Source organism: Tenrec ecaudatus, chromosome 2, assembly GCF_050624435.1.
Source record: "Tenrec ecaudatus isolate mTenEca1 chromosome 2, mTenEca1.hap1, whole genome shotgun sequence".
Taxonomy (NCBI): Eukaryota; Metazoa; Chordata; class Mammalia; order Afrosoricida; family Tenrecidae; genus Tenrec; species Tenrec ecaudatus.
The window spans coordinates 294,018,706-294,028,953 of NC_134531.1; the positions used below are offsets into that span (position 1 = coordinate 294,018,706).

General features: G+C 40.6%; 1 non-coding gene across 1 annotated transcript; it reads right to left on the reverse strand.

Annotated features, from left to right (window-relative positions):
* Window positions 1-2,443: 2,443 nt before the first annotated feature.
* On the reverse strand, window positions 2,444-2,608 carry LOC142441600 (U1 spliceosomal RNA). Its single transcript, XR_012782966.1, has one exon. It is a non-coding gene; the product is annotated as a U1 spliceosomal RNA (small nuclear RNA).
* Window positions 2,609-10,248: the final 7,640 nt, after the last annotated feature.

Here is a 10,248-nt window from a genome sequence, read left to right on the forward strand (position 1 = left end):
GCTCTTACCAGTCATGTTTTGAGTGCATTCCAAACTCAGATGGTCATCTTCTGGCAGCACATCAACAAGCAAGCCACCACAGTAAGATAAACTGGTAGATGAGTGGTCGCTAAGGTGCCCGGGTGGCACATATAATTTGTACACATGGCTGCTAATCTATGGCTTACTGGTCATGCCCATCCATTAATATAAGGAAGGGTCCAGTGAATGAATACCTTTAATATTACATCCAAGAAAACCATATGGAGTAGTTCTATTCTGTGACACATGGTATTGCCACACGTTATAATCTGCTTGATGATGATTAACAACCCACCACGAAGTAAACTGGCTACCCCATGTCAGGAAGAAGCACAGACGCTGCTCTCAGTGAACATGAGGCAAAGGTTGACTGTGGCTTGGTGGTAGCCTTTGCAAGTGAAATGCCCTTGAGGCAATGAGGAGGCCTGTCTCTAATTAGTAGGGATGCTTTCTGTTGTTTACAAACAGATGTGTGAGAAACTAGCATCTCCGTTTTTTTGGAAACGCCCTTGTGCATGCTGTACTTACATTGTGCAACATCTGTCCCTTTCTTCTAACCAATTAGACAACTGCATCTCCTTAAAGTTTCATCTTGTTTCCCTGTGTATCATACCTGGTGAATTCCATACGTGTACTCATCACCTATGTTGTTTTCAGTGGTAATTCCACATTCCTTTCCAGAAAACCTGCCCTGATTGCTTTCCTTAGCCTATATTTTCAGAACTACTTAACTTTCTTTGCATTTATTGTCTGAATCAGCAAACTGTTTTATTGGTTTTTCCAATGACAGTGATGAATCTGGGACTGGAAACATTGTGAGCATGAGACATGGTATCCAGCATTTTGCCATCATAGCAGCCATGGGGGAATCTAAGATAAAGATTGCCAGTGTTCATGGGAACTTACTTCATTGACTTCTGCAGGAAAGTTGAGTGACTTTATCTAGAGCAGTGGTTCTCAACCTTCCTCATGCGGCGACCCTGTCATACAGTTCCTCGTGTTGTGGTGACCCCCAACCATAAGATTATTTTCATTGCTACTTCATAACTGTAATTTTGCTACTGTTATGAGCTGGGCGACCCCTTTGAAAGGGTTGTTCAACCCCCAAAGTGGGCACGACCCACAGGTTGAGAACGGCTCATCTATTGGATTCTGGATTCTCTGCTATGGCCATTTTAATAGGAGTAAGGAGACTTAAGCCACAGAATTCCTAATGAGCAACCCGACAAACAAGAAAGCGTATCAATTGATTTGAATCTGCTTCAAATAATATTTCCTGACCTAATATTTGTACGTTGGGCAGTCTGAGAGTGAGACCTTTAATTAGGTGGCCTTTCAAGATCTATACCATCTTCCCAAAGGGCTAAGCTACATTGATAGCAACTTACCGTCTCTCTGAATCCCTTTAGCTACCAGTAGATGTCAGACTTTCACATAGACACACCAGCTGACTCCTACTGCCTGCATCCTAACTCTTGGATAAAACGACACACCTGATGGACATACCTTTAATTTTACTCACAGTCCAGAATGTCAAAAGTTTCACCTCCTCTTTCTATTTTATTTTTTATTTTATTTATTAATTTTTTTACAAACCAGGGCGCTTTATTGAGCTTGCTGAGAGATGGAGAGACATGCACAAACGGCTGTGGACAGGAGCAGCAGCAGGCAGGCCAGGGGTCAGGTCGTCCAGCAGGTTCAGGACACAGCATGGTGCAATGGCTAGTGGCCTTGCTGGTCCATCATCTGTGACAGGGCTTGGAATCATCACTGTGCCCGTGGTGAGAAGAATGACGAAGCTGAGGATTCCCAGGAGGCCAAGGACCGTAGAGAAGATGTTCAAGTACTTGGCAGTGGACGCATGGCTCTGGGCCCCAATAATGTTGCCCACCATCTTCTGGTCCCTAGACTTCACGGAGTAGACATAGGCCACGAAGCCCAGGCAGCAGCAGTTGAGGAAGAGCGTGTTGAAGAGGGACCAGACGACGTGGTCAGGCACGTGGGGTTCACTGTGGATGTTGATCACGGTGGACTGCATGGGGGCGGTCTGGCATGGGGTCCGCAGCCCCCCCATCTTGAGCTCCTCTTGAGCCATCTCCTGGGTGTGAGGACACAGAGACCTCAGAATGGGAAAGGCCTCTTTCTATTGTATTATTGGTGATTTTTAAATTTACCTTACTTTGTGTCCCTTCATTAACAGGTTAGTGGGCTCTACAATAATTTGAAGGCAATTAGACCATTAAAGTTGGTATGCAAAAGAAATTAAATGATGCTGAATGATACTGGAAATCAATTTGGTATTGAGTGCTGGTCTGTCATCTTTCTCTGCCTGACACGTGGTTTTAAAATTTAATTCTGAACATATCCTGCGGCCTCTGCAAAGTAAATAGTATTTGAAAAATAGCAATTTTTAAATATTTTTAAGAGGAGAGCATGAACGCAGTCCCCCCACTACCACAAGTTATGCAGTTGCGTTTCCCACATTTGGGGAAATCGCAGGGGTCAGCATATCCAGAGTGCAATGGATAAGCCTCGCCCTGGGAAAACCACCTTCCTGATCATGGTATCTCCCCTGCCAGGTAAGTGTGAAAAATAGCAATCTTATCTAATTTTCAAACCACAGAAAGTATCCTTTGCTACAATTATCTTTCTGAAATGGATTAATTTCTTTAGGTGTCGCTGAAATTGGTTATTCACTTGACAGAACCTCATTTTTGAATGAGCTTTATGTTTTCAATGGTTTTAAATTGAGCCTACGTTAGGAGATAGCTCTTACTGTGAAAGGATCCCTGGTGGTGCAATGGGTTAAGCGTTGGACTGCTAATAGAGAAGGTGGTGGCTTGAAGCCACAGGCAACTCCGTGGGAGAAAGATGAGGCAGTCTGCGTCTTTAAAGGTTTACACACTTGGAGACCCCGTAGAGCAATTCTACTCTTTCCTATAGGGTTGCTGTGAGTTGAAATGGACTCCACAGGAATGAGGTCTTTGGTTTTCTTATACGGATCCATCAACAACAGTATGATAATAAAGTTTTAATCATAATTGTGTAGACAGACTTGGGAGCACATGTTACTGAAGATAATGTGTCTGCACATGATGTCTCTATAGAGTTCGTGGCTTTACCTGCCAGCTCATGCCATCTTTGGCCTCATCATTAAACAGGAGAAAGAATCAAGTTGGAATAACAGCATCAAGGAAAATTTGAATAATAAGTAATGGCTGACTGAGTGGAGTGGAGGAGATAATGATATCAATTAATAGATTGTGCTTTTAAAAACCCTTCCATTTAATCATGGGTTTTTTGTTGAAACCAAGTCTGAAAAGCAATAATCTCCTCCTTGACACTCCACTTTTAATCCCTCTGTTCTCTGATGCATCTTTGACATTACTGCCAGGTTAATCTTCCTAATACACTGCTAGGACCCTCTTAATTACATGTCTCTAGACCTTTCAGGATTTACAATGATCTTTCGGCTCAAATTCAAACTCATCACCTGGAACTTAGACTTTTAAAAATTAAATGACACTCCCCCCCCTTTACTATCCATTTAACCTGTATGTGGGATACAGAAGAATTTCTCTCAAGCTGTCTCCCCCAAATATATGCCAGACAGCTGCTTGGGAATAACTATACTTAGAGGTCATCAGAAGTAGGTCAGGGGTTATTCTCCCTGAGAGCTATCAGCCATCTAGAGCAAGTAGTTACCACTGTTTATCCCACAACAAATAGGGACCACTCCTTTCTGATAAGGATAGTAGTCATCTGTTTCCTTGTAGGAGACCCCAGAGAGGTCAAACCCACCCAAGGATGATCAAGGTTAGGTCGCCATCTTGAATCTAGGGTCCATCCATCTTGTCACATGTATACCCCCAATCCCTCTTCCTTTTGCATGTATGACCCTAGACCACCCCTTCTGATTACTATATTACCTATAGTACAGCCCCTTCCTGTGACGTATGTCCTCACCTGTAATTAGGGGGCTCGCATGTCCCCAGAGAAGATAAAAAGCCTGGGCTAGCATTAAAGATCTCTCTCGCTCTCCCTCCACGTGGACCATCGAGTGGGGCAGAGGTGAGCATGCTGCCATGAATCATTGTCTGACTCCATTTATTTCAATACTTCACTTCTATCTCTCATGCTCTCAATAACTTTACTATGATCTTCACTTATTATCGCTGTACAATTGCACCTACCGGACCCGTAATGATGTGCTAGGGGCTGGCTTCCCCTGACACCTGTATTGTTTATTAATTAATCTTTGTGTCTTCCAGTGAAAGCTTTGCTCCTTTTTAACTGCAGGTTTTTGTTCATCCCTAAAGTTTCTCCAGCCCAAAGTGTCCTTTCCCTTTTCCCAAGCAAATACATATCTGCACTTCATTGAAACTCCAATTTAGGTTTAACTTTCCAAAATGTTCCCTGCTTACCTTAACCTATGTGAGCAAAATTAATGGTTATTTCATTTGTAATCCCAGCCAGTTAACTTTGCCTTTAAGTCTATTCTTTTTATTTAATAGTTCTGTGTGTACTAGTTTGGGTTGTTTTTTAAATGGGTGCAATATAGCACCAACAAAACACACAACATTTCTCTAGTTCTTTAATGCTTCATCTCCGCCCCGCCGCCCCCCCCCCAACTCCATCATGACCCAAGTTCCACCTGCCAAACCTGGCTAGACCAGAGCATGTACACTGGTACAGATAAGAGCTCTTGATACACAAATCCAGAACAGATAAACCTCTCGGGAACAATAATTGGAGTAGCAATATCATGAGGGTAGAGGGAAGGCAGGGGGAAAAAAGGGAGAAAAGGGAACCGATCACAATGATCAACATATAACACACATCCCTAGGAGGATGGACAACAGAAACAAGGGTGAAGGGAGACAGCAGTTGGTGTAAAATTTGAAAATAATAATAATTTATAGTTTATCAAGGGGTCGTGAGGGTGGGAGGGCAGGGGAAGGAGGGAAAAAAGAGGAGCTGCTACCAAGAGTTTAATTAGAAAGAAAATGCTTTGAAAATGATAATGGCAACATATGTACAGATGTGCTTGATATAATTGATGTGTGGATTGCTACCAGAGCGCTAAGAGCCGCCAATAAAATGATCGATAACATATATATATTCTTAGCTATTTAAATCTCTCTGTATATTTAATCTTCCTAACTATTCATATAATTATTAAAGCAAAGAATGATATGCTATTACTAAAACATTAAAAGCACTGACCTTCCTCCTGCTAACCACTAATCAGCTTTGATCTTTGTTCATTTGCTGTTTCATTAAGTGGAAGCATACAATATTTTGTCTTCTGTTACTAATTAATTTCACTCAGCAGAATATTTTCAAGGATCACCTGTGTTATAACAGCTGTCAGGATGTCCCTTCTCTTTCTGACTGAGTTATTTTCCATTGTATGTGTGCACCACACGTCGCTTTTCCATCCCTCTGAAAATGACCACCTAGGCGGTTTTCACCGTTTGGATATTGTGAAAAGTGGTGCGATGAACATGGATGGACAGCTTTCTGTTTATGTTCCTTTCATAGACTTTCCTGTTTGTGTTCCTTAGATATAGTCTTGGGACTTTAACTAAGATTGGAATTGTTCAGTCCCTGTTATCGGTTTTGAGAACATCAAAAATGTTCTTCCCCTTTTGTGTGCCACCATTCCCACCAGGAGTCCAATTGCTCCATATTCCTTATGTTTCATTTGTAAGTTTTGGAAATGAGTACCCATTTTATTTATATTGATCAGTAATATACACATTAAAATTTTCTCATTGTGGTTTTCTTTTTTTAAAAAACATTTTATTAGGGGCTCATACAACTCTTATCACAATCCATACATATACATACATCAATTGTATAAAGCACATCTGTACATTCTTTGCCCTAATCATTTTCAAAGTATTTGCTTCATTTAACATTCCATTGTGAGTTTGTAAAATAATGGAGTATTTTCCAATTGTCTGATATTTAGGCTGCAATGATAATTCATAATATTTCTATGCAACTCTTTGTTCATACAGCTCTTATAGTTATAAGACATTGACTTGAACATTAGTTAGAAGGTACATAGTATTTGTAAGTTTATACATTTTAATAGTATTGATATGTATTTTAAAATTAGATTTCCTTTCCCCATAGAAGAGGTATTTGAGGCCGAATGGAAAGCAGTGACGCCATGCTGAGGTGGAATCTGATTGGCTCTCCTGATTCTCCCTGTGTAGTTGATCCATTTTGGCTTGCCAATATCTGGGTACACATGGTTCAAATTCATGACCAAGGTGAGTGATCACAAGTCACTGCTTGACCTGGATCGATAGAATTAGTTAACAATAGAAATAAGCAAATACTTAATATAATAATGCCAAGCGTCTCCTGGATGAGCATAGCTGAATTTCTGAAAGTGAGTAGTAGATGGAAAGAAAGAGTGATGAACAATGGGGAAATAGACATAATACAATACGTCTAAAAATAGACTATTGTATTTGCTCCTTCTCAGTGCCATCAATCGATCCTGATTCATCAGGACCCCTCTGTGGGCTTCCAAGACTGTAACTGTGCACAGGAGTAGAAAATCCAGTCTTCTGAGGAGCTACTGGTGGTTTTGAACTGCTGACCATGCGGGTGGCAACCCAACACATAACCACTACACCACCACGGCTTCTTGTATTCTGGGAGTGGGGGAAGTATTTTCTTTTCCTTCTTCAAATTAGACCAATCAACAAAGAATTATTGCAAATAAATGAGCTCTCTCTCTCTCTAAATATATATATATATATATATGGTTTGTGTGTTTAATATATACATTTGGTTTGTGATATATATATATAAAACAAACCAAATATATATATATATAAAGCACACAAACCGTAATAACCCTCCCTGCCACAGGGATGATTCTGATTCCTAGACACCTTGTAGGACAGAGTAGAAGCTGCCTTCTGGGTTTCCAAGACTGCACATCTTTATAGGAGCAGAAGCCTCATCTTGCTCCTGTTGATGGCTTAAACAACTGATCTTGCAGTAAGCATCTAAAATGCTTACCCCATTATGCTGCCAGGGTCTTTCAATATTCATATATTTCCACAGAATACCTTATATTCTGTTATCTGTTCCTTTTCCTGCGTTTCTATTTAAAAATACCTTTGTATAGTCACATTTAGAAGCAGGGTTTTGGTATAGCAGGTGTTTGTTCTGGTGAGAGAGGCTTTATCACATTAAAATTCTGTTAAAATCTCCATCAACTGAGCTTCTTTTATGTCTTAGAGGAATTTAGAAGATCAAATCACGCAAGTGAAATATATCTCAGAAGCATCTGGAAGTGCCCAAACCCTGGGAAATCACAACTCCTCTCCTGCGGTAAGAAAGATCACCCAATAATTTATCCGTCTTTTATTTTTAAACAAATAGTAAAATATTTCCAGAATAGTGTAAAAGGATTCTTGACTAAAATTGCTAAGAATGTTGAATTTCTCAAAAAAGAAACTTTACCAGCCTCATCACTATTTGATTGTCTCAAATTCCTTTATACACCCCTCAGGGAAGGTCACTCATCAGATTATAATTATGGCTTACATTTTATTACATCTCACAGGTGTTGGAAATACTTTTTCCTTCATCATTTTCCATATCTCTTATAATTCGCCAATGCTTCTTAATACATTTCCTATGATGATTATTTCTACTCTTGTGTATACCCTCCCCCACATCCCTGCAACTGTGCATATTTCTCAGTGGGGATTTTTTTATTGGGAAAAAGTTGTTTGGTTTTTTTTTATAAGTAGTTTTTGATGGCTATGATTAGTAATCCCAAGATAGAGGAAGAATTTGAATTTCAAAACCTAGTTTCACAAATCCATATTATGCCAAGAATGAGAAGGCAGGGAGCTACTATATAATTTATGAAGAAATTTGTAGAAAGCTTCCTCTTTGATTCCTTTGATTCTCTGGGCATAAATAAAGAATGGCCTCACACTAAATTGGCTAGTTTCCATCTAAGGCCTTAGAGTTAGCCCATCTACATCTGCGTGCGTTGTCTGACTGGTCATAATAGGTGCTAATTCTAGCCATAATGCAGCTGCTAGGGTTTGGATTTGGTAGAATGCTAAGGGACTGGCTGATGAGATGTGAACACAAGCTGCAAAGAAGGAAGAGAGGGAAAGAGGAAGGAAGGCGTGTCGAGAGAGAATGAGAGAGACAAAGGGAAAGTAAGAATAACTGGGAAGAGCAGCAAATAGAAGGATAAAGAGAAAGGACAACGTATTCAGAAGGGAACGAGAAAAATGTTGTAAAGATAGAAAGGAATTTAAAAACCAAAGAAGCAAAATAAAGATGGGTAGATGGGAAGAAAGAAGAAGAGACGGGAGGAAGGGGAAGGAAAAAAAGATAAAAATCGAGAAATTTGTTATGTGATTTCATTTGGTACAATTAGGCATGTTTGTAAGCGTATATTTACATACACATATGTGCTTGTTCTCTACTTTCAAAGTGATTTGGACTCGGAAGACCATTAGGACAGAGTTGAACTGCCCCCTTGGGTTTCTAACCTGTAAGTCTTTATAGAAGCAGGCAGCCTCATATTTCCCCCACAGAGCCACTAGTGGGTGGACACCGTGACCTTGGAGTTTGAAGCCCAACTCTAAATCCACTGTGGGATCAGGGCTCCTCACATGCAAATGTCTGCCTATGTATGTACACTTGAACCTCGGAAATATGTCTGGTTTGACTGACGAGCACCACAAGCATGGAGTCTCAATGCATATCAAAGTCACATTTCACTCTACTGTGTCCTAATAAGTGTGCAATGGCATGAAGAACATTTAAATATTGAGAAGTTTACCACAGGATGACAGAGAGATGTAGTAAGCACCTGCAGTGGGGGACATGGCGTTAACAGACTTGCTTCATGTTGCCTTGCTATAAGCCTCCAATTTGCAAAAACACAATATTTCTGAAGTGCTCTTGCTACAATAAAACATGATATGCCTTTATACTCATATATGTACATATATACATGCGGATGTACATACATTTATATCTGATAACTTTCATTTCCATTTTTCTAGCCCTTTCCCCTCTCTAGTAGCAAGAAACCCACTTTCCATGATCCGACATAATTATTTACTTGTTCAGTTTCTGCATGGAGAGAGAGAGAAGGTCATTTTCTTTCCTAGCCGGGCTGCTGCATGGCCCCCGCTGCCAGACGCCTTTCTATCTTGCTTCATCATCCCTTGCTCATTAAGCTCCAGGGCAACTGGCTTCTCTTTTGATTTCAAAGCACGTCAAACTTGTTCCCCCAATAGAGCCATTGCACCATGCTATTTCCCCACTAGAGTATCTCTTTCACGCTCCCTGCCATCGAGTCCATGCTGACTCATAGCGCCCCCACAGGACCACATAGAACTGTCCCTGTGAGTTTCCGAGGCAAACTCTTATTTTTTTTTCTTTTCATTTTTTCTTCTAACCCTAACCCTAATCCTAACCCTAACCTTAACCCTAACCCTAACCGAGGCAAACTCTTTACATGAGTAGAAAGCCCCATCTTTTACTCCAGGAGCGACTGGAGGATTCAAACTGCTAACCTGGTGGTTATCAGGTCACATTCCACAAAGATGTGTTCTTGCTTCAGGATTGTAACCCTAGTGTCCAGCAGGGTTCCTGAATCATGGTAAATGCTCAAACAACCTTTGTTATGTGGATGAGCAAATCCATTAAATTGATAGTACTTTTTTCTTCTTTAAATAAGAACACCAGGGCCCAGAGAGAGTCAAGAGCACACATGAGAATACACCCCAAGCAAACAGCAGGCCTCGCACCCAAAGCCAGACCGTCCAGGGTGAGTCTTGCCAACTGTCTGGGTCCCTCCATACTGTAACGGGTGCCGTCTCAAACCCATGTGAATATTTTCACTTTTGGAAAGAAGGTGTGAGATGTATAAGTTATTGCTAATGCTTCGGATGTTTAGCTGTATGTTACGGCCCCCTAAGCCTGATTTACTAGGGTGCACTTTGACACTGGCGGCAGGCTGTCTTGTCATTTTTAGAGAATGTAAGTAGCTATCTACTTTCCTTAATGTTTTACAAGAGCATAAAAATAGGAACCATTTTCAATTTCTCATCATCCAGATTTGCTTGAAAAAAAACTTGGGTCATCTCCCAGCAGCCTGTAGAGAGGAAATAGCACATATTCTAACAAATTCTGATTTGAATAAAAATCCTTTGGTGC